Source organism: Nomascus leucogenys, chromosome 10 (genome assembly GCF_006542625.1).
Source record: "Nomascus leucogenys isolate Asia chromosome 10, Asia_NLE_v1, whole genome shotgun sequence".
Taxonomy (NCBI): Eukaryota; Metazoa; Chordata; class Mammalia; order Primates; family Hylobatidae; genus Nomascus; species Nomascus leucogenys.
In genome coordinates, this window is record NC_044390.1 from 16,183,682 (window position 1) to 16,210,342 (window position 26,661).

At 39.0% G+C, this 26,661-nt stretch overlaps 1 protein-coding gene and 1 long non-coding RNA gene across 8 annotated transcripts in view; one reads left to right on the forward strand and one right to left on the reverse strand.

Annotated features, from left to right (window-relative positions):
- LOC115836921 lies at positions 1–26,171 on the reverse strand. The gene is made up of 4 exons (XR_004031932.1): positions 25,858–26,171; positions 12,955–13,118; positions 2,031–2,145; positions 1–1,618 (listed from the first exon to the last, which is right to left on the reverse strand). It is a non-coding gene; the product is annotated as an uncharacterized LOC115836921 (long non-coding RNA).
- POC1B (POC1 centriolar protein B) overlaps positions 1–26,661 on the forward strand; it is a 103,990-nt gene that overhangs the window by 69,780 nt on the left and 7,549 nt on the right. The gene's annotated exons all lie outside the window — the stretch shown is intronic.

Here is a 26,661-nt window from a genome sequence, read left to right on the forward strand (position 1 = left end):
CTAAAACTTACAACTTTGAAAGTGTAAAATGGTCGTATGCAATGTAAAGTTTTTAAACTTTGCAGCAGTTTATATGGTGGCATTTGATTTGTCAGTTTAGGGCATATGACTTCTGAAACGAGGTGTATTTATCTATAACTTTGTGGCTGCTTCCTAAGCATTAGGAAACAGACATTTGTATGGTATCTTTAAGTGCTGGTTTAGTGGCTCTGCGGTATGTTTCTCCTGTCCCTGCTCTAAGGGTATGAAAGGAAATGAACTTAGGCATTTATAGGATCCAGGTCTCTGGACTCCCTAGCTGGTGCCTCCCTCAATTTATCTTCCTTTTAAGAGTTAAGAGACTTTTTATCTTAACTGCAAATGATAGTAAGTATGTCAAGTGGATACAGTAATTTTTTGTCCAGTAACTCAAAAAGTTAAATGTTAAGCCCTAAGATGCTTAATTGGAGTAAAAGAGGAATTTTTATAAGGTTTGAGAAACAATTTAAAAACATTCCCCTTCGAAATTAAGTGACGTAATTAAATTGTCAAAGACATTTAAAAAACAGAACATACATGATAACTAACAAGTAAATGAGGAAAAACACAACATTTTCAAAGATCTCTTGCCATTTAGAAATAGAAAACACATTTATATTTTTTCAGATACAATCTTTAAAATAGAGATAGGAGAGAAAATATTAGAGACTGGAAAGAGACTATTTGCAAATTAGTTGGATCCTTGCTTTTGAAGTACATCATGACCCATATGTTATAAAAACTGCTAACAGTTGTGAATGTGATGGCTGACCTTTTAAAAAAATTGCTTTGGGATTGTAAAAAAATAAATAAAACAACTAAAATGCTAAAGTGTTTTAGTTTGTTAAAGAAACATGGCTTATTTTTTTAAGATAGATAATCTGTATAGCTGTAAAGTTGACTAACAGTATCACTGTAATAAAAGATTAACAGTGAAAGCCAGAGGCTTCTTTTTCGCCCCTTCAAATAAAATATGCTTTTTAATAAAATGGTAATAATCACTAAGTCCCAATTTTTCTAAGATATACTGACAAATATGCTAATTTGACCTTTTTTCTCTTTAAGTTTCAAAGTCACAGGGAAAGAAAACATATTAATGAATTTACCAACAATTTGATACTCTTAAAGTTTTTTAAAATAGTCCTAGTTAAAGAATACTTATGCAGTGAAACTTGTCCTTACTCCTATTGACAAATATGATTTAGGACTTGAACTTTGCCGTACAAAATGTGAAGACAGAAAAAAAAAAGGCAACTTTACAAAAGGATTTATAAATCATGCTATTTGGGAGCCCAATAAATACTTTTTAGAATTTCCTTTAGAAAATTAGCACGTTTCTGGGAACTGGAGGTGTTCCAGGTATTATTTCTGCCTTCCAACTTCCTGAGATACTGTATTTCTAAACTGTGACGCCCCAGACTACTGCAGTAATACCGACTATCCCGGGCCTGGGAATCTAAGCTGCATCCCCAGTTCCCACAGCTGAGACCAAGGCATGCTGAAAATGCCCGACAGCTCTCAGCCCACACATCCAGTAACAACTGGTTCCTTCCTCTTCCTGTGGAAGAGAAACATCCTCTGAGATGAGAAGAAATGCACACTGAGGAATGCAAGAACAGCAGTGAGCTTTTCACACAGGAAATTACTACGGTAGCTCCCTGAAAAGTGCTTGTCTCCTGGACTGTCAGCCCATAAGGAGCTTCCTGCTGACCTAGAGGATGGTTTACTACGGAGCTAAATGCCATTTGTGGGGCTGTCAGAGTTTCACGGAAAATAGTGAACTTAACTTTCAACTGTTCTATACTTCTATACCCATCTGGTTTTCAGTTATTTGGTGCTGCATAGATAGTAAAGCTATTGGCTTTGCTCCTTTATTTTGCCACTTGACAGTTAATTATTTGGTGAAAGTAGTCAGCAAGTCTGCTAACACGTATTTTTCAGTCAGTTCTTCCTGCTTTATGCTGTCAAACTATGTAAAATATATTAGGGCTTCTAAAGATTTAGAACCTCACCATCTCAGTGAACTGGTTATTAAGGCCCAGTGCTGGTCCCGGCCTAGTTCTTTCCGTGTCTTTCAATTTCTTTGCTTTTACTTTCTGAGATTTTCAGGCCACACAGTCATATATCCTGAAACATAAATAAAATTATGTTGCTTTCAGCCAGCCAACCAACTCATCACTTAAATGTCAAATTGACTTCAGTTGACTTTTACAATGGAAGATTTTTTTAGTATAATTTGATTTTCTATTTTTTGTGTTAATTGCTAGAGTATTTTGTTTTTCTTTTACTCAGGATAATAATGGCCACTACAAAGCTCATATTTTATATCATATGTACTTTTTAACCTACTTTCCAAATCACTACAGAATTTTGGTGGGCCTTAGTATTTATGGTGGCAACATTCTCATACTTTTTATGTGTCTATTTGGATTATTTTTCTGAAGCACATAGAGTTGTTTGTTTTAAGTTGAAGGGGAGATGGAGAAGGAATGCCAGGCATTTCCTTTTCCTTTTCAGAATGTCTTTTTAATGAACATTCCTCTTTCCTCCTTGTGAACAAACCATCTCAGCTCTCAGCAAGGGACTTCTTGAGTGTCTAGTTTCTAATAAACCAATCTCTTGCCTTTGTTCCCCAACTCTAGGGAGCTAGTTTCATACATTTAATATCCTTGCTTACCTCAGAGCTCCCTTTTAGCATTTACAGACTTAGAAATCTGTTTAACCAGTTCCCTATATTAAATTCTCTCTGTTAAATAACGGCTGTACTTTCTGTTTCTCTGCTGAACCCTGAGTGATACACAGTAAATCGTCCTAAAGAAATAATAAGATATATATACAAAGATTTCTATTCAAGGATGCGTATTCCAACATTGTTTGTAATAACAACATCAACATGACAAAAACCTTTAAAGGTTTTCTATTTATTTTTAATTATTTAAAATGTTAAAAGCCTTAAAACAGCTTAATAAGCAAACGATGTTATCAAGTTTATTTCATTTTTTAGTGACTTGTGAGTTTTGACGTGTTCATGATTGCTGTTTATTTGTATTTCTGAAGATTGCGTATTTGTGTGCTTTGCCCATTTTCCTACTGTTCATTTTAAAATGGATCCTTAGGTAATTTTAATTAAGAAGATTGACCTCGGGCAGGGCACTGTGGCTCACACCTGTAATCCCAACACTTTGGGAGGCCGAGGCGGGCAAATCACAAGATCAGGAGTTTGAGACCAGCCTGGCCAACAGGGTGAAACCCTGTCTCTACTAAAAATATAAAAGTTAGCTGGGCATGGTGGTGGCTGCCTGTAATCCCAGCTACTCGAGAAACTAAGGCAGGAGAATCGCTTGAACCCTAGAGGCATAGGTTGCAGTGAGCCAAGATCGTGCCACTGTACTCCAGCCCAGGCAACAGTGCAAGACTCCATCTCAAAAAAAAAAAATTAAAAAAAAAAAAAGATTTACCTCTTGCCATGTGCTACAAATATGTTTTCCTTTTTTCTCATTTCTCCTTGAATTTAGTTTCTGATTTTTGATAGGTTTAGCTGCATTACCTTTTTTAAAACTATTTTTTTGTCGTTGTTTGGATTCTATGCAAAGAAATTCCCTCATCAACCCCCAAACATCTTAGCTACTCTTCTTGAGGTTTTATTTTTAACGATAAAACCTTTAAATCCATATGTATTAATTTAGTTATGAGGTACAGATTTATAATTAACAAAGTACCCTCAATTTGTATTGTTTCACTGATTTGAATAACCTTCTTTAAACATTAAATTCATATGAACTGTGTCTCTTTGGAAACTTTCTCTTCTGTCTTACTACTCTGTTCTTGATCTATTTGTTCCTGATCCATTGTCGTCTATTTGTTCTTGATCCATTATCATACCTTTTTAATTATTGTAGATTTAGAATATTTCTTTAAAATTTTATATAATGCACAGTTTTTTCCTTCAAAATTTTCCTGGATGTTCTTGCCTATTACTTATCCATATGAATTTTAAAATTATTCTGTCTGTTTCAAAAAACCATCCCATTGGAATGTTGATTGCCATTGCACTAGATTTATAAAATAATTTGAGAATTGCCAACTTGCCAATTTGAGTTGCTTGTCTAGGAATGTAGTATTATATTCAGGGAATTTTTTCCCCTTTTTTCTTTCATTTATTTATTGTTTAATTGACAGATAAAATTGTATGTATTTCTTATGTATAACATGATGTTTTAAAGTATATATACATGTGGAATGGTTAAATGTAACTAATTTACAAATGTGTTACCTCAGTGTTTCAGTAAATCAATTTAGGAGCATTCTCATTTACATGCCTGTGGTTCCCATAAAAATAGCCACCATTTTTCACATACTACTAAACATTTTACCTCATTACTAAGCATGCATGTAGATTCTTGCATTCCACAAATTAGCCTTAAAGGTGTTAGGTAACTTCCTCAAAGACACACAGCAAGGAAATGATGGGGGCAAGCAAGGCTCCGATAGAACTAACCTCAGAGGACAGAATGAATACCAGCACCAACCTGCCTTCCAGATGTTTAGACACACAGACCAGATGCCTTGCCACTTTGAATCCTGGTTTTAGTTTCCTTGTGGTCAGTATGATTTAACTTAAGTAAATGTTTTTTCACCATAATATAGTAGCCAAGGAGACCTGATGCATGTCTCTGGTTGTGGGGAAAAAAACGGAAAGTACTGAGGACCTCCAGTTTGGGGGCAGGTGGAGAAATAGGCCCTCGAGTCAACCAATGTTTGTAAGTAACTGGTTGTGAAGGCTACTTTGGGAATTTAAGCATTGCCTATTCCTACTTGCCAAGTACATAAATCCTTGGCACACACCAGATTTCAGCACACACAAGTCCTTAACTTAATGTTAGAATGCTCATCAGGAAGAATTGTGTTTAAGACACACTTGCCTCTTACTGTTTATCCAGAAGGTGTGCCATATGGTGTGCTCATCATAGGTTGTTCAAGCCTAATTGTGTGGATATAGCTTCCTGATATGAATAATTATTTGATCTGTCATGTCTTTAAATCTCTTTCATAATGATGTAATGGCTTTACCTCCCTTGGCAGGGCTTTGTTACTATTCACTGATTGCTCTCCCCAGGTTCTCACTTCTGTCCTGTCACTAATTTTCAGTTTTTGTCTGTCTATTGAGAAAGGATATTCTCAGCAGTAGGAACTGTGTATGCAGAAATTTCCTTTGATGGTGTTATTGCTGTTCTGGTGTGTGCAGCTATTATTTTATTTTGGAATAGATGAGAATATCAGTTTTTATCAAATTTGGTTAGGGTGATTTTTATAAAGTGAATCCTATTTTAAATTGGCCTTTTGTTGCTGTTGTTTGGTTGGCTGGTTGGGTTTTGTTTGTTTTGTTGTTTTTTAAAATGGAGACGAGGTCTCGCCATGTTGTCCAGGTTTGTCTTGAACTCCTGGGTTCAAGCCATCCTCCAGCTTCAGCCTCCCAAAGTACTGAGATTACAGGCATGAACCACCATGCCCATCCTGACTTTTATTTTTAAATACAGCTATGCTTTCCTGGTAAATATCATCAGTTAGTTGGGTTGGAAGTCTTGGGGGCAAGGCTCAAAAGAAAGCCCAAGTCCATGATACAAACTGTGTGGCTGTGTGCAGAATCCAGGCCATGTCTTCCAGTTTCTCTCTCTCTCTCACTATTAATGTTCCTCAGGTCATGCATTATCTATAGTTCCAGGAGATCCAGTCGCTCCCTGTTCAGGGCTCCTCAGACTCAGTTTGCCTCTCTTGGACTGATTATATCATAGAGCTGTATGTGTAACAGTATTAACACCTTGTCCCCATAGGTGGAACTTTCAAAGGAATTTTGCTATTTACTTGGACACTTCTGCTTGAAGCTTCAGGTTCAGTAAAATGAATTTGTGCCCTACTTGGTCCCTTCTCAAAGGTTGATAATATATAAAATAAACTTATTTTAAATGACATCCAGCATCAGGTAAAGTACCATGCTGAGTAAATATTATTCTTAATTCAGAACTATATATTCTGGGGATAGCAATTTAATAAAGTTTCAAGATGATAAACATTTAAAATAATTCCTTATTTTAAATAGAACTGGAAATGCATCATTAAGCTGAAGCAAAAACAATTGTATGCTTTGGAAAATCAGTTGAAATTTGAAGAATTTGACTAAGAAATATGCTCTCTCAGATTTGTACTTTTAGAAAATTTTGTGTACTTTTTGTACAGTTCCGTACACAGTAAAATTACTGAAAAAATTCAAGATATGTACACTATTTTAGAAATTACTTTGTTCTTTCCTTTTCTAGAAATCACTTACATATTTCAGTGTTCCGTGAATTATATATATAGTAAACATATGACTGTCTTACATTTTGGGCGCTGTGTATCAAAAGATCACATGAGAAACTTCAAACATGTCATATTATTTTTTTTTAAGTTACCATTTTTTAAATTGAGTATATTGATAAGTTTACCAAATAGTTACAATTGAGAAAAATAATTTTGATTTTAAAATAAACTATTGCTCACCTTAAATGTATTGAAAACTTTTGATTTAGACAGCAGCAGTTTTCTCTAAGACATTTTATTATTAATATTTAGTTGTGTTAAGATCTATTCATGTATCCTACAAAGTGCTATGACTATTTTTATGTATTTATTCATCAAGGAAAATGGCAGTCACGGAGTTTATATCCCAAACTATGAGTATGTTTGTGAATATGTTTTGTTTATTTTTACTTTTTACCTTGGCACCCTTTCCAGGCAGTTCTCCCGGCAACAGTGGCATTGCTTCTGCCTGTCATATGTTTTTTGCAATTGAGCTCTTCCATTATGTTTCCCTACAACAACCTATTTCATGCACATGTTGTAGCTGTTTCATCCAGCAATTAATTTATATAATCTTTCCTATAGGTTTTTAGTCAAAATGTTTTTCTTTTTTTTTTTTTTTAAATTACACTTTATGTTTGTTACATATGTATGTATACATGTGCCATGTTGGTGTGCTGCACCCATTAACTGGTCATTTACATTAGGTATATCTCCTAATGCTATCCTTCCCCACTCCCCCACCCCACGACAAGCCCTGGTGTGTGATGTTCCCCACCCTGTGTCCAAGTATTCTCATTGTTCTGTTCTCACCTATGAGTGAGAGCATGTGGTATTTGGTTTTCTGTCCTTGCGATAGTTTGCTGAGAATGATGGTTTCCACCTTCATCCATGTCCCTACAAAGGACATGAACTCATCCTTTTTTATGGCTGCATAGTATTCCACGGTGTATATATGCCACGTTTTCTTAATCCAGTCTATCATTGATGGACATTTGGGTTGGTTCCAAGTCTTTGCTATTGTGAGTAGTGCCACAATAAACATACGTGTGCATATGTCTTTATAGCAGCATGATTTATAATCCTTCAGGTATATACCCAGTAATGAGATGGCTGGGTCAAATGGTATTTCTAGTTCTAGGTCCTTGAGGAGTTGCCACACTGTCTTCCACAATGGTTGAACTAGTTTACAGTCCCACCAACAGTGTAAAAGCATTCCTATTTCTTCATATCCTCTCCAGCACCTGTTGTTTCCTGACTTTTTAATGATCGCCATTCTAACTGATGTGAGATGGTATCTCATTGTGGTTTTGATTTCCATTTCTCTGACGACCAGTGATGATGAGCATTTTTTCATGTGTCTGTTGGCTGCATAAATGTCTTCTTTGAGAAGTGCCTGTTCATATCCTTTGCCCACTTTTTGATTGGGTTGTTTGTTTTTTTCTTGTAAATTTGTTTAAGTTCTTTGTAGATTCTGGATATTAGCCCATTGTCAGATGGGTAGATTGTAAAAATTTTCTCCCATTCTGTAGCTTGCCTGTTGACTCTGATGGTAGTTTCTTTTGCTGTGCAGAAGCTTTTTAGTTTAATTATATACCATTTGTCTATTTTGGCTTTTGTTGCCATTGCTTTTGGTGTTTTAGACATGAAGTCCTTGCCCATGCCTATGTCCTGAATGGTATTGCCTAGGTTTTCTTCTAGGTTTTTTATGGTTTTAGGTCTAACATGTAAGTCTTTAATCCATCTTGAATTAATTTTTGTATAAGGTGTAAGGAAGGGATCCAGTTTCAGCTTTCTACATATGGCTAGCCAGTTTTCCCAGCACCATTTATTAAATAGGGAATCCTTTCCCCATTTCTTGTTTTTGTCAGGTTTGTCAAAGATCAGATGGTTGTAGATGTGTGGTAGTATTTCTGAGGGCTCTGTTCTGTTCCATTGGTGTATATCTTCGTTTTGGTACCAGTACCATGCTGTTTTGGTTACTGTACCCTTGTAGTATAGTTTGAAGTCAGGTAGCCTGATGCCTCCAGCTTTGTTCTTTTGGCTTAAGATTGTCTTGGCAATGTGAGCTCTTTTTTGGTTCCATATGAACTTTAAAGTAGTTTTTTCCAATTCTGTGAAGAAAGTCATTGGTAGCTTGATGAGTATGGCATTGAATCTATAAATTACCTTGGGCCATTTTCACAATATTGATTCTTCCTATCCGTGAGCATGGAATGTTCTTCCATTTGTTTGTGTCCTCTTTTGTTTCGTTGAGCAGTGGTTTGTAGTTCTCCTTGAAGAAGTCCTTCACATCCCTTGTAAGTTGGATTCCTAGGTATTTTATTCTCTTTGAAGCAATTGTGAATGGGAATTCACTCATGATTTGGCTCTCTGTTTGTCTGTTATTGGTATATAGGAATGCTTGTGATTTTTGCACATTGATTTTGTATCCTGAGACTTTGCTGAAGTTGCTTATCAGCTTAAGGAGATTTTGGGCTGAGACGATGGGGTTTTCTAAGTATACAATCATGTCATTTGCAAACAGGGACAATTTGACTTCCTCTTTTCCTAATTGAATACCCTTTATTTCTTTCTCCTGCCTGATTGCCCTGGCCGGAACTTCCAACACTATGTTGAATAGGAGTGGTGAGAGAGGGCATCCCTGTCTTGTGCCAGTTTTCAAAGGGAATGCTTCCAGTTTTTGCCCATTCAGTATGATATTGGCTGTGTGTTTGTCATAAATAGCTTTTATTATTTTGAGATATGTCCCATCAATACCTAATTTATTGAGAGATTTTAGCATGAAGGGCTGTTGAATTTTGTTGAAGGCCTTTTCTGTATCTATTGAGATAATTGTTTGGTTTTTGTCTTTGGTTCTGTTTATATGCTGGATTACATTTATTGATTTGCATATGTTGAACCAGCCTTCCATCCCAGGGATGAAGCCAACTTGATCGTGGTGGATAAGCTTTTTGATGCGTTGCTGGATTCTGTTTGCCAGTATTTTATTGAGGATTTTTGCATCGATGTTCATCAGGGATATTGGTCTAAAATTTTCTTTTTATGTTGTGTCTCTGCCAGGATTTGGTATCAGGATGATGCTGGCCTCATAAAATGAGTTAGGGAGGATTCCATCTTTTTCTATTGATTGGAATAGTTTCAGAAGGAATGGTACCAGCTCCTCTTTGTACCTCTGGTAGAATTTGGCTGTGAAACCCTTCTGGTCCTGGACTTTTTTTGGTTGGTAGGCTCTTAATTATTGCCTCAGTTTCAGAGCCTGTTATTGGTCTATTCAGGGGTTCAACTTCTTCCTGGTTTAGTCTTGGGAGGGTGTATGTGTCGAGGAATTTATCCATTTCTTCTAGATTTTCTAGTTTCTTTGCATAGAGGTGTTTATGTTATTCTCTGATGGTAGTTTATATTTCTGTGGGATCGGTGGTGATATCCCCTTTATCATTTTTATTGCATCTATTTGATTCTTCTCTTTTTTCTTCTTTATTAGTCTTGCTAGTGGTCTATCAATTTTGTTGATCTTTTCAAAAAACCAGCTCCTGGATTCACTGATTTTTTTGAAGGGTTTTTTGTGTGTCTATCTCCTTCAGTTCTGCTCTGATCTTAGTTATTTCTTGCCTTCTGCTAGCTTTTGAATGTGTTTTCTCTTGCTTCTCTAGTTCCTTTAATTGTGATGTTAGGGTATCAATTTTAGATCTTTCCTGCTTTCTCTTGTGGGCATTTAGTGCTATAAATTTCCCTCTACACACTGCTTTAAATGTGTCCCAGAGATTCTGGTATGTTGTGTCTTTGTTCTCATTGGTTTCAAAGAACATCTTTATTTCTGCCTTCATTTCATTATGTACCCAGCAGTCATTCAGGAGCAGGTTGTGCAGTTTCCATGTAGTTGAGCGGTTTTGAATGAGTTTCTTAATCCTGAGTTCTAGTTTGATTGCACTGTGGTCTGAGAGACAGTTTGTTATAATTTCTGTTATTTTACATTTGCTGAGGAGAGCTTTACTTCCAACTATGTGGTCAATTTTGGAATAAGTGCGATGTGGTGCTGAGAAGAATGTATATTCCGTTGATTTGGGGTGGAGAGTTCTATATAGTTGTCCATTAGGTCCACTTGGTGCAGAGCTGAGTTCAATTCTTGGATATCCTTGTTAACTTTCTGTCTTGTTGAACTGTCTAATGTTGACAGTGGGATGTTAGAGTCTCCCATTATTATTGTGTAGGAGTCTAAGTCTCTTTGTAGGTCTCTAAAGACTTGCTTTATGAATCTGGGTTCTCCTGTATTGGGTGCATATATATTTAGGATAGTTAGCTCTTCTTATTGAATTGATCCCTTTACCATTATGTAATGGCCTTCTTTGTCTCTTTTGATCTTTGTTGGTTTAAAGTCTGTTTTATCAGAGACTAAGGTTGCAACCCCTGCTTTTTTTTGTTTTCCATTTTCTTGGTAGATCTTCCTCTATCTCTTTATTTTGAGCCTATTGTGTCTCTGCACATGAGATGGGTCTCCTGAATACAGCACACTGATGGGTCTTGACTCTTTATCCAATTTGCCAGTCTGTGTCTTTTAATTGGGGCATTTAGCCCATTTACATTTAAGGTTAATATTGTTATGTGTGAATTGATCTTGTCATTATGATGTTAGCTGGTTATTTTGCTCGTTAGTTGATGCAGTTCCTTCCTAGCATCAATGGTCTTTACAATTTGGCATGTTTTTGCAGTGGCTGATACCGGTTGTTCCTTTCCATGTTTAGTGCTTTCTTCAGGAGCTCTTGTAAGGCAGGCCTGGTGGTGACAAAATCTCTCAGCATTGCTTGTCTGTAAAGGATTTTATTTCTCCTTCACTTATGAAGCTTAGTTTGGCTGGATATGAAATTCTGGGTTGAAAATTCTTTTCTTTAAGAATGTTGAATATTCGTCCCCACTCTCTTCTGGCTTGTAGAGTTTCTGCTGAGAGATCTGCTGTTAGTCTAATGGGCTTCCCTTTGTGGGTAACCTGACCTTTCTCTCTGGCTGCCCTTAACATTTTTTCCTTCATTTCAACTTTGGTGAATCTGACAATTATGTGTCTTGGAGTTGTTCTTCTTGAGGAGTATCTTTGTGGCGTTCTCTGTATTTCCTGAATTTGAATGTTGACCTGCCTTGCTAGGTTGGGGAAGTTCTCCTGGATAATATCCTGAAGAGTGTTTTCTAACTTTGTTCCATTCTCCCCATCACTTTCAGGTACACCAATCAGACGTAGATTTGGTCTTTTCACATAGTCCCATGTTTCCTGGAGGCTGTGTTCGTTTCTTTTTACTCTTTTTTCTCTAAACTTCTCGCTTCATTTCATTCATTTGATCTTCATCACTGATACCCTTTCTTCCACTTGATCGAATCAGCTACTGAAGCTTGTGCATGTGTCACATGGTTCTCCTGCCATGGTTTTCAGCTCTATCAGGTCATAAACGCTGTTTATTCTAGTTAGCCATTTGTCTAATCATTTTTCAAGGTTTTTAGCTTCTTTGCAATGGGTTTGAACATCTTTCTTTAGCTCAGAGAAGTCTGTTATTACTGATCGTCTGAAGCCTTCTTCTCTCAACTCATCAAAGTCATTCTCCATCCAGCTTTGTTCCATTGCTGGCGAGGAGCTGCGTTCCTTTGGAGGAGAAGAGGCGCTCTGATTTTTAGAATTTTCAGCTTTTCTGCTCTGGTTTCTCCCCATCTTTGTGGTTTTATCTACCTTTGGTCTTTGATGATGGTGACGTACACATGGGGTTTTGGTGTGGATGTCCTTTGTTTGTTAGGTTTCCTTCTAACAGTCAGGACCCTCAGCTGCAGGTCTGTTGGAGTTTGCCGGAGGTCCACTCCAGACCCTGTTTGCCTGGGTATCACCAGCAGAGGCTGCGAACAGCAAATATTGCAGAACGGCAAATGTTGCTCCCTGATCCTTCCTCTGGAAGCTTCGTCTCAGAGGGGCACCCAGCCATATGAGGTGTCAGTCAGCCCCTACTGGGAGGTACCTCCCAGTTAGGCTACTTGGGGGTCAGGGACCCACTTGAGGAGGCAGTCTGTCTGTTCTCAGATCTCAAACTCTGTGCTGGGAAAACCACTACTCTCTTCAAAGCTGTCAGACAGGGACATTTAAGTCTGCGGAAGTTTCTGCTGCCTTTTGTTCAGCTATGTCCTGCCCCGAGAGGTGGAGTCTACAGAGGCAGGCAGGCCTCCTTGAGCTGTGGTGGGCTCCACCCTGTTCGAGCTTCCTGGCTGCTTTGTTTATCTACTCAAGCCTCAGCAATGGCAGACTCTCCTCCCCCAGCCTACTGCTGCCTTGCAGTTCGATCTCAGACTGCTGTGCTAGCAGTGAGCAAGGCTCCATGGGCGTGGGACCCTCTGAGCCAGGTGCAGGATATAATCTCCTGGTGTGCCGTTTGCTAAGACCATTGGAAAAGCACAGTATTAGGGTGGGAGTGTCCTGATTTTCCAGGTACCACCTGTCATGGCTTCCCTTGGCTAGGAAAGGGAATTCCCCAACCCCATCGCCTGGGTGAGGCGATGCCCTGCCTTGCTTTGGCTCATGCTCCATGGGCTGCACCCACTGTCCAACAAGCCCCAGTGAAATGAACCCGGTACCTCAGTTGGAAATGCAGAAGTCACCCATCTTCTGTGTCACTCACGCTGGGAGCTGTAGACTGGAGCTGTTCCTATTTAGCCATCTTGGAACCTACTCTCCTCTAATTTTGTATTTTTAGTAGAGATGGGGTTTCTCCATATTGGTCAGGCTGAAAATGTTTTTCCTAAGTGTAAGGAGAAATGAATTTTAAGAGAATTTAAGCTGTTTTTTCTTAATGGGAAAAAAATGAGAATGTACTAAAAATTTGTCTCTTTTCTTCCTGCCTTCATCCTTCCCCAAGCCATTCCTCACACCAAGGTGGGATATTTGGATCTGACCATGGTAACTATGATTTCCCTGTTTTCCTCAGCCTTTTATGTACCTGGCATAAGAGAATTTGGTGTAGTGGTACATACGTGGAGACTGGGGCCAACTAGCTTGTTAGAGTAGAAAGCCCAGTGCATGTGGAATCAATTACTCTTCTGTCCATATCTCTGCAGACCCCATATGAGTGGCAGAAACAGAAAATTTTTCAGTATGCTAACCAAAGATGAGCTGGATTTCTGTGGGAGCTGAATTTAGGTTAGTGCATCTTGTGGTGTTAGCATCATGAAGGGAAATGACTCAGCTTAAGTCACGTTCAATGGACATTGTTCATTCATTTCACAAAAATGACCGTGACAGACACTAGGTAGGAGCTGGGGATGGGGGATGCGTGTGGGTTATAACAGTAAGCAAAAACTGAAAGTATGAATGTTAGTACAGTGAAAGTATGAATTGAAGGCAGTAATGTGTGGGATCAGAGAGAGTTTTCCTGGAAAAGGTATTTGAGCTGAGATCTAAAACCTTGCTACTCAAGGCCGGGCACGGTGGCTTACACCTGTAATCCCAGCACTTTGCGAGGCTGAGGCAGGTGGATCACCTGAGGTTAGGAGTTCAAGACCAGCCTGGCCAAATGGCAAAACCCCATCTCTACTAAAAATACAAAAAAATTAGCCAGGCATGGTTGTGTATGCATGTAATCCAGCTACTCAGGACACTGAGGCAGGAGAATCACTTGAACCCAGGAGGCGGAGTTGCAGTGAGCCAAGATCATGCCACTTCACTCCAGCCTGGGCAATAGAGTGAGACTCTGTCTCAAAAAATAAATAAATAAAATAAAATAAAACTTTGCTACTCAAAATATGATTCATGGACAGTTTGCTTGAGCATCACCTAAGAGTTTAGTAGAAATTCAGATTCACAGGTCCCACCCCAGACCTACCAAATCAGACCCTGCATTTTAATAAGATCTCCAGGTGATTTGTGTGTGCATTAAAGTTTGAGAAGTGCTGATCTAAAGCCTCAATAGGAGTTGAAGTGAAAGGGTTGGGAGAACTGGAATGTTCTAGGCAGAGGACAGAATATATACAAGGCTGTGTCTGTGGGGGAGCTTGTGTTACTGTAGGACCTGTGAAAAAAGTCTGGGGCCCAGAGATGGAGTGGGGCAAGGTGTTATGTGAGCCAAGCTTAGAGAGGATCATAGGAATCAGGCATGCAGGCCTTTTCATGATTTTGCCCTTTGTAGCTTGAAAACAAGCTTCCTGCCAGCCGAAGAGACACATGGAAACCAGTTAAAAGAAAAAGTCAGTAGTCCAGACAAAAACTGAAGGTAGCTGGGATTAGGATCATCTTAGTGGAAATCAAGATAATGGAATTCGTTTGAGAGATATGTAAGCAGGAGTAAGAAGTGGGTTAGCAAAGGTAATCCCTGAGTTTTTAGCTTGTACAATGATATGCCATTCATTGAAATAGGGGATTTCCTAAGGGGACCAAATTTGCGATTTCAAGTTCCAGTTTGGACATACTGAGTTTGACGTTCCTTTGAAACCTCCAGGAGTACCTATCAGACATGCAGTTGTGTACACATATCTGTAGCTTAAAGGAAAGGTCTAGAGTGGAAACAAGAATGAGTGAGTATTCTGCATGTATGTGGTAATTGAAATAGCAACCATAGATACAATTGCCTGAGTAGAAAGTATAGAATCAGAAGAGGGTTTGGGACTATTCCCTGAGGAATTGTAATAAAATGATCTGATGAAAGATGGTAAGCCTGCAAATAAGGCAGAGAAGGACTAGTAGGTAACAAGGAAGCTAAAGAGTATGGTGTCATGGCAGCCAAGGAAGGAGGATAGTTTCAAGAGGACAATAGAGTCAGCATTGCCAAAAGTCCAGAGAAAGTTTGAAAAATGTTTGATAATTTGGTGGAGATTATTGGTAACCTTTTGAAAAGCTTTTTTGTTTTTGTTTTTTTTTTTTTTTGAGACGGCGTCTCACTCTTTCGCCCAGGCAGGAGTGCAGTGGCGCTATCTCTGCTCACTGCAAGCTCCGTCTCCCAGGTTCACACCATTCTCCTGTCTCAGCCTCCTGAGTAGCTGGGACTACAGGTGCCCGCCACCGCCCCCGGCTAATTTTTTGTATTTTTAGTAGAGACGGGGTTTCACCATGTTAGCCAGGATGGTCTCGATCTCCTGACCTCGTGATCCGCCCGCCTCGGTCTCCCAAAGTGCTGGGATTATAGGTATGAGCCACCGCGCCCGGCCTGAAGAGCTTTTTTAATGGAGTAATACAGATGCGAACCAGTATGAAGGGAGTAGAAAAGTGAGTAGAGGGAAGGGTGAGAAAAGGAGTCAGCTATAATCGATTTTTTAAATCTTTTTTTTTTTTTTGAGACGGTTTCTCACTCTGTCGCCCAGGCTGTAGTGCAGTGGCACAATGTCGGCTCACTGCAACCTCCGTCTCCCAGGTTCGAGCAAGCAATTCTCCTGCCTCAGCCTCTGGAGTAGCTAGAACTGCAGGCCAACCAACTCCCTGCTAATTTTTGTATTTTTAGTCAAGATGGGGTTTCACCATGTTGGCCAGGCTGGTCTCAAACTCCTGACCTCAGGTGATCCACCCGCCTCGGCCTCCCAAAGTGCTGGGATTACAGGCGTGAGCCACCGCACCTGGCCAATTTTTAAAATCTTATTTAGTAAATTTATTGAGTACCTGTTATATACCAAGCAATGAGAATGTACAAATGAAAGAGCAAGTTCAATAATAATGATATGGGCCTAACTTGCTATGGGAGTAATTAGTGGAGTGTTTAAATAAAGAAACTATATGGTGGGGGTGGGGGGAGTCAAATATGTACCTGGAGAATTTGAGTGGAAGACAGAAAAGTTACAGATACAGCTTCCCAAAAGTGAGTGATAACTTGAGCTGATTCTTCAAAAATTTGCCTGATAGTAAGAGGAACAAGGACAGAGCTCAGAAAGTACAAATCAAGAAGCCCTGAGAAGGGAGTGAATTCAGGAAACTGGACATTTCAGCTTTGTCTCAGCATTGCGTGAGGTTGAGGGTCGAGAGAGAGAAGATGAGGATGGATTGTGAATGATCTCAAATGTGTTTTGGAGGTTTTTGGAGGTATTTGGATTCACCCTAAGAATTGGGGGGAACCAGTGAAGGATTTTCAGCCAGGAGAGTGACAAAAGCAAATTTGGATTTCAGAACAGTTATTCTGGAGATGTGAAAAAGGAGGGGTTGGAGGGAGGTAAAACTAGAGGCATGGAGGATTAGGAGGCAATTGTAATAGTAATCCAGACAGGAGGTGACAACTGTCTGATCGAGTGCTGTAGCATAGGAGATGAAGAAGAGGAGACTGGCTTATGAGGTATTGAAGAGAAAGAGTCAATAAGTTCTGTTTACTGATTGTACATGGGAGAAGAGGGAAGAGTCAAGAATATCTCTCAAATTTTTGGCTGCTGGCTGGATAATGGCACTGCTTATTAGGACAGGAAGAGACAGGGCTTGGGAGTGGAGCATCCAGTACAGAAATCTAGATTTGAGAATCTTGACTTAATTGATTCAGACACTTGGTCCCACAGGTGACCCCTAAACTGCTGCTCCATAGTATGTGATAATGATTATGATAAAGAGATGATCTACATTAATTGCACCTCATTTATCAAGAGGAATCATTAAAAGAATGCTTATTTGTTTTTTTGTTTTTTGGGGTTTTTTTGTTGTTGTTTTTTTGCTTTTTTTTTTGAGATTGAGTCTTGCTCCATCGCCCAGGCTGGAATATAGTAGAGCGATCTTGGCTCACTGCAACCTCCGTCTCCCAGGTTCAAGTGATTCTTCTGCCTCAGCCTCCCAAATAGCTGGGACTACAGGCACATGCCACCAAGCCCAGCTAATTTTTGTATTTTTAGTAGAGATGAGGTTTCGCCATGTTGGCCAGGCTGGTCTCGAACTCCTGACCTGAGGTCATCCACCCATCTCGGCCTCCCAAAGTGCTGGGATTACAGGCATGAGCCATTGTGCCCAGCAAAGAATGCTTATTTGAATCATGCTGGTTATTCGGTAAATTCTGAGACTGAAATTTTAAATGGATAAAGCCCATCATGTTTAATGGCTATGAAACATAACGGGTTTTGTTTCATATAAAGTATGTCATAATGTAGTGAAATGCTTTAGTGGTATCATGACTTCCTCTTTAAAAACTTCCTGCGGTCGTGCACGGTGTCTCATGCCTGTAATCCCAGCACTTTGGAAGGCCGAGATGGGTGGATCACAAGGTCAAGAGATCAAGAGATCGAGACCATCCTGGCCAACATGGTGAAACCCTGTCTCTACTGAAAATAGAAAAATTAGCTGGGCATGGTGGTGTGCACCTGTAGTCCCAGCTACTCAGGAGGCTGAGGCAAGAGAATCACTTGAACCTGGGAGGCGGAGGTTGTGGTGAGCTGAGATCGTGCCACTACACTCCAGCCTGGTGACACAGTGAGACTCTGTCTCAAAAAAAAAAAAAAAAAAAAAAAACTTCCTGCTTACTCATCTGTGAGTATGTTCATACACACACATGCATATGCGTGTTTGAGAAAAGATATATTATCATAATTCTTCATCATTCTGATTATAAATTAAAAGAATCTAGCTCATATTCTCTTTGACTCATGGCATCTATGAAAAGTATTTTTGAATTTTATGGTTAAATTTGAATGTTATTTTTGGTGGGCCATTTTTCCCCATGGTAATTATAGGAAAAAAAATCTTTCTATATAAACATAGCCATTGTTTTTATTATCTTTGCTTTCTGAGTTTCTTCTACCAGCAAAATAAGAAAGGAGGAAAACACCTACATGATTTTAAACATGAAAATATATGGAGGAAAAATACTTAAACTGCATCATGTTATCATAGAATCTTATTTTTTTGTTATTTATAATGAAGGATTTGATACTCTACTCATAAACAATTTAAGAATGCTATTGTGGCTGGGCACGGTGGCTCACGCCTATAGTCCCAGCACTTTGGGAAGCCAAGGGAGGTGGATCACCTGAGGTCAGGAGTTTGAGACCAGCCTGGCCAACATGGTGAAAGTCTCTACTAAAAATACAAAAATTAGCCAGGTGTAGTGGCGTGTACCTGTAGTCCCAGCTACTCAGGAGGCTAAGACAAGAGAATTTCTTGAACCCAGGAGGCGGAGGTTGCAGTGAGCCGAGATGGCACCACTGCACTACAGCCTGGGTGACAAAGAGAGACTCCATCTCAAAAAAAAAAAAAAGAATGTCATTCTTCCTGGAGATTTTTATGCCACAGTTTTTCAACTGTATCCAGTTATATAATCTTTATCATAGGGTTAAATATTTTTTATTAATTTCATAGATCTAATTGTTTGGTGTTAGATTGGCTTCCTATATTATTGTTAGGAAATCATTTTTCATCCAGTAAAACAGTGGAACCAGATTTTTAAAATACATGATAGATCTTTGTCTGCTAAGTTTTTTAAAAAAAGTATTAAATATATTTTTCACTCAGCTGCCTGAAAATGAAAATCTTTTATCCCTTTTAAAACTACATCTGAAAATATCTAATTTTTTTCTTTGGGGTTTGTTGAACAGTGTGAAAGATAACTATAGATCTTTGCCCTATTCTTTTAGCATGTTGTATAAAAGATTCTTGTTGAATTTGATATGGAACAGATAATGAGGATGGATCCCTTACTCTGAATGCCCTTTGAAGTGTAATGGCACAGTTTACAAAAGAAGTAATGGCTACTTGTTTTCCCTTTTGAGTTTGCAGGGAATTTTATGCAGCAAGTTGGTGTTACGTTCATTTGGAGTACTGGGAATATCATGCACTTGTAGGCTTTTTAGTTTAATATTAGAAGACAGAGCACTAATTCTATATCACTACCTGTTACCCATTTTATCCCCTACTCCCAGATAATTTTGGTTAGTATTTTTATATTAATTAAGATCCGTCTGGTGCAGTGTCTCATACAGCATTAGGAAGTAGATCAGCATACAGCATTAGGAAGTAGATCAGCATACAGCATTAGGAAGTAGATCCTCCTTTGAGGAATTGATGGTTTGTGTTTTCTTAATCATATAAGAAGTGAAACATAGAAGGAAATTTTTGTACAGATTCCATTTGTCCTAGCTGTATACTACCTACTAATGCCTTCAAAATTAGTAGATTTCTCTAGAGATTATAATAAAGATTAAAAACAAAGACAGACAGTAGACTTGTAGCCTCAGCTGTCTTTTCCAAGGTGACTGAATTAATCATTTGGATATTTCAGTTGATAGCTACATGGTATTTTTCAAGTCTTCTGATAAAAATGCAATTTCCAATTTGGTCTCAAGAAGAAAAAGCAAAGTCCTCTATAAAATCTTATCCCCAAAGCTGAAGGCTCTTTCTTTGAGTAAAAGATGTATGTTTTCTCCTGAGGGACAAACAAGTCTTAACTCAGCAAATTTAGTTTGGAGGACAAAATTTCACATGACATTTTTTTATTATATCCTAGTCATACTTTTAAGTCAATCAGACTTGATCAGATGAGTATATTCCTACAAGGATACATAATCCACTGTTCAGAAGACAGAAAATGGTCATTTTTTCCTTCAGGATCAACAGCCTATGTTTTCAAAAATGTTAGGAATTGAAAATGAATTCTTTGTTGTGGTCCTGTGACAGCCCCATCTGGGTGAGTCTACAGTTCCTTTTTCTGTTTCCCTGATGGATCCATCCATTCCTTAGTCAACATTGGCTTTTGATCTTAAAAAATGAACCAAATTTGGAGCAAAACTCTGAGTCACTTCTGAAAGGCAGTCATCCTCTTTGTCAAGATTCTCAGATGAACTCTGTGACTATCCGAGTCCTTTGTGCTGATGGCAAACTTAGTGTAAAGCCTCCCACTCTTTGGCCAACACTCTTCTAGTCCTCCCATTTTGGTAATTCGTCAGCCCCAGAAAGGCGTCCATCCAGCAAGCCTCCTGCTTTACACTGCCTGCTCCCTGTGTCTGGGCCTCCTTTACCCAACTTACATTCTGTGGTCCATCGTTACATCCATGGTCTTGTCCCTTTCTCCCTCTGTTGTCCTCACCTAGAAAAATGCCAACCTGGGTTAAATCTGTTTCTCTGGCTCCTTCACACCTACACCCAAGGGGCTGGATTTGACTAGACAGCCATCTTGGCTGGTCTCACCATAAATTTATTTACACAAAGCTCCATGGGCACTCAGTACTGTCTATCCAGCCCATTTATCGAGTAGTTATCCCCTCACTCTCCTGTGTCATCAGTGCTCTCTTTATGCTTTCTCTTTCCATCAGCACACATTTGTGATATATTTCTCATCTTCATAAATGAAAACCTCATTTGGCCCCTCATCCCTTTCCAGCTCCTGTCTCATTGCTCTTCTCCCCATTTATAGCAAAAGTCTTCTAAAAAAAAGAGTTGCTTAGATTCACTGTCTTTATTTCTTCACTTTGCATTCTTCTGAGTGCTATCCAATCAAGCATTCATCCTCACTCTTCCATTCATGTCAAGGTCCCAAGGACTCATCTCGGTCTACCTATATGTGGCACTTGATCCTGGTGATCACTCCTTCCTCCTGGAAGCTCTTTCCTCACTTGACTTCTGGGCCAGTAGTCTTCAACCTCAAGGGCCACCAGTCACCTTTCCTGCTCCTGTCTTCTAAAGTCTCTGCAACTCTTCTCTTGTTTGGCTCCTTCCTAGTGATCATAGACCCATGGATAAAAAGATCTACATGCCAGTAACTCCCAAATTTATATTTCTAGACCCAGCCTCTCCACAGAAATCTAGAATCATATATTTCCAATTGTATTAATGACTGTTCCCCTTGAAATTCTAATAGGCATCTCAAACATAACATGTCCAAAATTTATTCTTTACCACTTCTCCATAAAAAATTGCGTCAGCGTAGCTACATCATAACACAGCACATTGCTTAGCTTTATTTTTCTTCCTAACCCTTGTCACCTAGTGTTACATCACATATCTACATATTTACTTTTCTCCTTCACCCACTAGAGTGTAACCATGATAGCAGGGCCTCTTGTTTATTCACTCCTTGAAGTAGGCAGAACAACCATTGCTCTCAAAAATGTTTATGTCTTCATCCCCAGAATCTATGAAAATGTTTCCTTGCATGGCAAAGGGGGCTTTGCAAATGTGATTAAGTTAAGGCTTTTTTTTTTTTTTTTTTTTTTTTTTTTTTAAGAGACAGAGTCTCACTCTATTGCCCAGGCTAGAAGTACAGTGGCTCAATCTCGGCTCACTGCAACCTCTGCCTCCCAGGTTCAAGCGATTCTCCTGCCTCAGCCTCCTGAGTAGCTGGGACTACAGGTGCATGCCGCCACACCTGGCTAATTTCTTTTGTATTTTAGTAGAGACAGGGTTTCACCATGTTGCCCAGGCTGGTCTCAAATTCTTGAGCTCAGGCAATCCGCCTACTTCGGCCTCCCAAAGTGCTAGGATTACAGGCATGAGCCACAATGCCCGGCCAAGTTAAGGCTCTTGAGATGGGGAGGTTATCCTGGATTATCTGGCCGGGTCCCATATAATCACAAGGGTCCTTATAGGGAAAGAGGGATTCAGGAGAATTAGAGAAGATATAACAATTGAAGCAGTTATTGGAGTGATGCAGCCATGGGTTAAGGAATGTGGACAGCCTCTAGAAGCTGAAAGGGCAAGGAATGGAATCTCTCCTAGAGCCTTCAGAAGGAATGCAGCTTACTGACACCTTGTTTTTAGCCCCGTTAATCCTGTTTTGGACTTGCGATCTCCAAAACTATAAGACAATAAATCTATGTTGTTTTAAACCACTAAGTTTGTGGTAATTTGTTATAGCAGCAGTAGGAAATGAACACAGTCCTGTATCTCTGGCACCTGGAATTTTGCCTGGCACATAGGTGCTAAATAAAATAATTTTGCTTGAACAAATGGCATGTATTCATTATCTTAGATCTTATGTAGAGATTATTGAAGTTTCCAATCCCTACTCTAAATTTTATCATTGAAAATAAATGATATATTCTTTCTTTGAAAAATATTTGCTTTTATTTTTGTCCAAGGCAAAAGGCTTTTTTTGTTGTTATTCTAGTCTATTTCAGGAAGACGTTTTATACATACGTGTATGTGTGTGTGTGTGTGTGTGTGTGTGGTGATTTAAAAATCTCAGAACATCAGGAATAAAAAGGGCTTTAAAAGGCATTCAGTTGAATTTTCTGATTTGATGTTTGTATATCTTTCACAATATCTCTGACAAATGACCTTCCCAAGTTTATTTTAGAACCTTCAATAATGGGAAACTCACTTTGGCTTAGATATTTTCTGCCTTTTATGTGTTTTGTTCTCTACTTACAGAATTAAACCAAGAGTAGAAATGTTAGTTGTAAACCAAAACTAACTTATTTTAACTAACTGATTGAATGTATATCTACAGTTCAAGTCACTGATTATCTTTACATGTGAAATGCCTACTTTTGCACTCACATTTCTCAGGAAAATCCTTATGTTATTCAGCCAGAAGCTATCAAGTATGCCTTTAGGGGATAAAAATCTACCAGTGATTTGCAGTTAGATAATATATGCTTGCATTGCTTCCTCACTGTACCTCTGAGAAGGCATTTAAGATTGTAATTTTTAGCAGAAAATGGCATTAGTTTAGGGGGTGATATTTCTCTCCAAATACTATCAAATTACTAATACTTAATTTTTTGTGATTGGCTCAGCTGATGCAGGACAGTCAATTAAATTCAGTTCAACAAATGTGGAGCTTTGTCTATGTCTCATGTGCTGTGCCAAGCACCTGAGATGATAAAGTTATTGACCCCACATGAAGGGTTCATAATCTAATGGGGAATACAGATATGTAAACACAAATATAATAAGGAGTGAGAAATCCTCTACTGATGGCACGAAGTCTTGTGGGAGTGAAATGGCACTAGTGATTAATTCTGACTCGCCAGCCCAGAGGGTGGGTGGTGGAAAGGGTGGTAGTAGAAGGAGAGAAGAGGAAAGGAGGAAGGGGAGTAGATATAATGTATGAACTTTCCCATGTAGTTGAGCGTCACAGTATTTTGAATGTTCCTTTGTTAATTATGTAAATAATAATAGTTTAGATGTGTGGACCATGGTTATGTTGTTGAATGGTTAATTTGCTAATAAAAATGTGTTTGGAAATGCCAAAATTTTCAGTTTTCATTGATGCATTAAAACAATTCGTCCTCAAAAATAAGTGACAAATGAAGATGTATGCATTAAAATTAACCATGGTGTTTAAAGAACCTGTTAAGAGTCATTTGTCCCCAGGATGTGATATGTTTTATATTCTGTTCTCAGGACTTTCATAGTTCTTTGCATCAGTCAGATCTGTATCTTTTACTCCATTTCATTTGTTCAGGCAAAAAGTGAGGTCTTTTGACCCATACAGATAAGGATTTCTCAGCCCTTAGATTCATTCTTTGCCATTGGTGAGGCTGCATTTCCCATCTTCGAGATGGCAATCATGGGGTTATCCAAAGAAGAACTTAAGGGTAGTGATTGCCCTGCCATCCTTTTTGATAAAGTACTTCCCCAGAGTATTGTAAGCTCCATGAAGGAAGATACTTCCTACTATAGGAAGACTTGTTCTTTGCTATAGTTCTAATGCCTACCATAGGAGGTCCTCATTTGTAGGATCAATCAATGACTGTATTACTATTGCTTCACTGTATCACACAGTGTTAGCAATAGGAGTAAGAGGTGGGAAATGAGAACATGATATAATTTCTTCTTTTTATGAACTACCAAAGCATTTGTTTTTTCTGCAGTCTTACAATCATGTGTTTGCTTAAGTTTTGTCTGCTTGTTTATTTTATGCTCATTCAGCAGTGCCAGAGATGAGCCAGGCATTGTGGGGGATTTGGGCGCTGCCCAGTCTGAATTCTCTCATCACAACAGAGAATCCTTGAGAGCGGGCATCATACCATATGTATATTTATCATTGTATGATAATATGTATAGATAGATGCTCAGTAAGTATTTACTCAAAACTGAATATTAGCACCTTTGAAATAGAGTATCTCAATGTGCTGAGAGAAGCAGGTACTACAGACTCACTTGCTGGACTTCTATCAGCCAAGAATCTTAAACACCATGTTTTTCCTTTTGTACCTTTTTTAAAAAAATGTATGAATGGAATATATTGAACCTCCCCCACGCTGTGCATCTCACTCTTCTCGTGTATAAACAGGATGTAAAGACAGGGTTGGTTGGCAGAAAGGTATCTTCTAATACCTAGGTTTCAATACCTTTGAGAGACAGAGAGAGATGTCAGTTGGCTAATGTTGTAGGATGGAGAGCTGGCACCCTTTTTTCTCTCTGCCCATATGCTTTTCCCTTTTTTCTTTCATTTCCTATGTCATATGATAATAGTGTATTTTTTGCTGGTCCCAAACAAGAAAACCTATTGGAGCTCTTTTATTGCTTAGATTGTCTGTGGTCTTAAATTATCTTTGCCAATTTTCCTATTGTCCTTTCTATACTGACGACCTTGACTGCAAACCTCCAGAGTTTAATGACTGATTTGTTAATTAGATTGGGGCCTTTTTCCAAGAAGGGCTGAAGCTGTTATTACAGTATGATTAACAATATTTGTGGCCATGTATATACATACTTAGGTATGTTGTGATCCATATTTTTTTCAAAAAAACTGTCTTGGTTATAGATAATTTGGTTTCCATCTGTGAGAGCAGTAATAAAATCTGTATACAGCTGGGCGCGGTGGCTCACCCCTGTAATCCCAGCACTTTGGGAGGCTGAGGCGGGCAGATCATGAGGTCAGGAGATCGAGACCATCCTGGCTAACATGGTGAAACCCCGTCTCTACTGAAAATACAAAAAATTAGCTGGAGGTGGTGGCGGGCGCCTGTAGTCCCAGCTACTCGGGAGGCTGAGGCAGGAGAATGGCGTGAACCCGGGAAGCAGAGCTTGCAGTGAGCTGAGATTGCGCCACTGCACTCCAGCCTGGGCGACAGAGCGAGACTCTGTCTCAAAAAAAAAAAAAAAAAAAAAAAAAAAAATCTGTATATAAGTGGTTAACATTTTCAAAAATATTCAAGCTTCTACTAAGTACTAGAAATGATCCAACGGATACAGTGATGAGAAAGTAAACATAGTAGTCTAGTGAAGGAGACAGACAATAGACAAGCAGCAAATATATAAATACAAATTCTGGTCAGTTACAGAGGAAAGCATCAGGATGCCAGGCTGGAGAATGGAAGGTCCAGCTTCAGTAGGGTAGTCAGGACAAGCACTACATTTCTGAAGATGGGACAGTTAAGCCGAAGTTTGGAGGTCAAGAAGGATGCAGTCATGCTAGGATGGCAGAGAAAGCCATTGCAGGCAGAGCAGAAGCAATGTTTTTTGTTTGTTTGTTTGTTTGTTTTTTAAAGCCTGTTCTTTGAGCAGGATCTATTTGTTTGGGGGTGAGGATGGTTGTGGAGCATGGACATCCATATTTTGTTCCCAGTGAGTGAGGTCTAGGATCAGGAATGCAGACTATGATCATGAGTCAAGATTTCTTAGAGAATCCTTTGTATTTCCATACTCACCTCTACAGTGCTCCCATTTTAGTCCTTGCTATCAGCTCAGTAGCTGCAGACCCATGTAGATAAGTGCTATATGTTGTCTTCCTAGTTCCTTTAGCTCAGAGCATGAATAGGTGGTTGGTCCATAGATGCTTCTAAGTATGACTGAGTAGCATTAAAAATCCTTTATGTTAACTTGATCTTTCAGGATCTGTGGTTGTTAGGAGCCTTTCTTCTGAACGTTTTCAGTACAGTTTTAGCTTTTTTCTGTCATAAGGAGTTGAGTAATTCAAAGTGATACTAACAGGATCATTTTGAGGATGTGGTTTGGTTTCGTTTTGTTTTGTTTTGTTTTTAAGAGACAGAGTTTCTCACTCTGTAGCCCAGGCTGGAGTGCAGTGGTGCCATCATAGTTCACTGCAGCCTCAAACTCCTGGGCTCTAGCCATTCTCCAGCCTCAGCCTCCTGAGTAGCTAGAAGTACAGGCACACACTAGCATGCCTAAGTTTTTTATTTTTTTATTTTTTGTAGAGATGGGGTCTCCCTATGTTGCCCATGCTGATCTCAAACTCTTGGCCTCAAGCAATCCTCCCATTTTCGCCTCTTAACACTTTGGGATTACAGGCATGAACCACTATGCCCAGCCGTTTATGATCCATTCTGAGTTAATTTTGTAGATGGTGTGAGGTAGAGACCCAAATTAATTGTTTTGAACGTGGATATTGGGTTTTCTCCACACCATTTGTTAAAAAGATAATTCTTTCCTGATTAAATTGTTTTGGCAACCTTGTCAAAAATCAACTGACCATAAATGGAAGGGTTTATTTC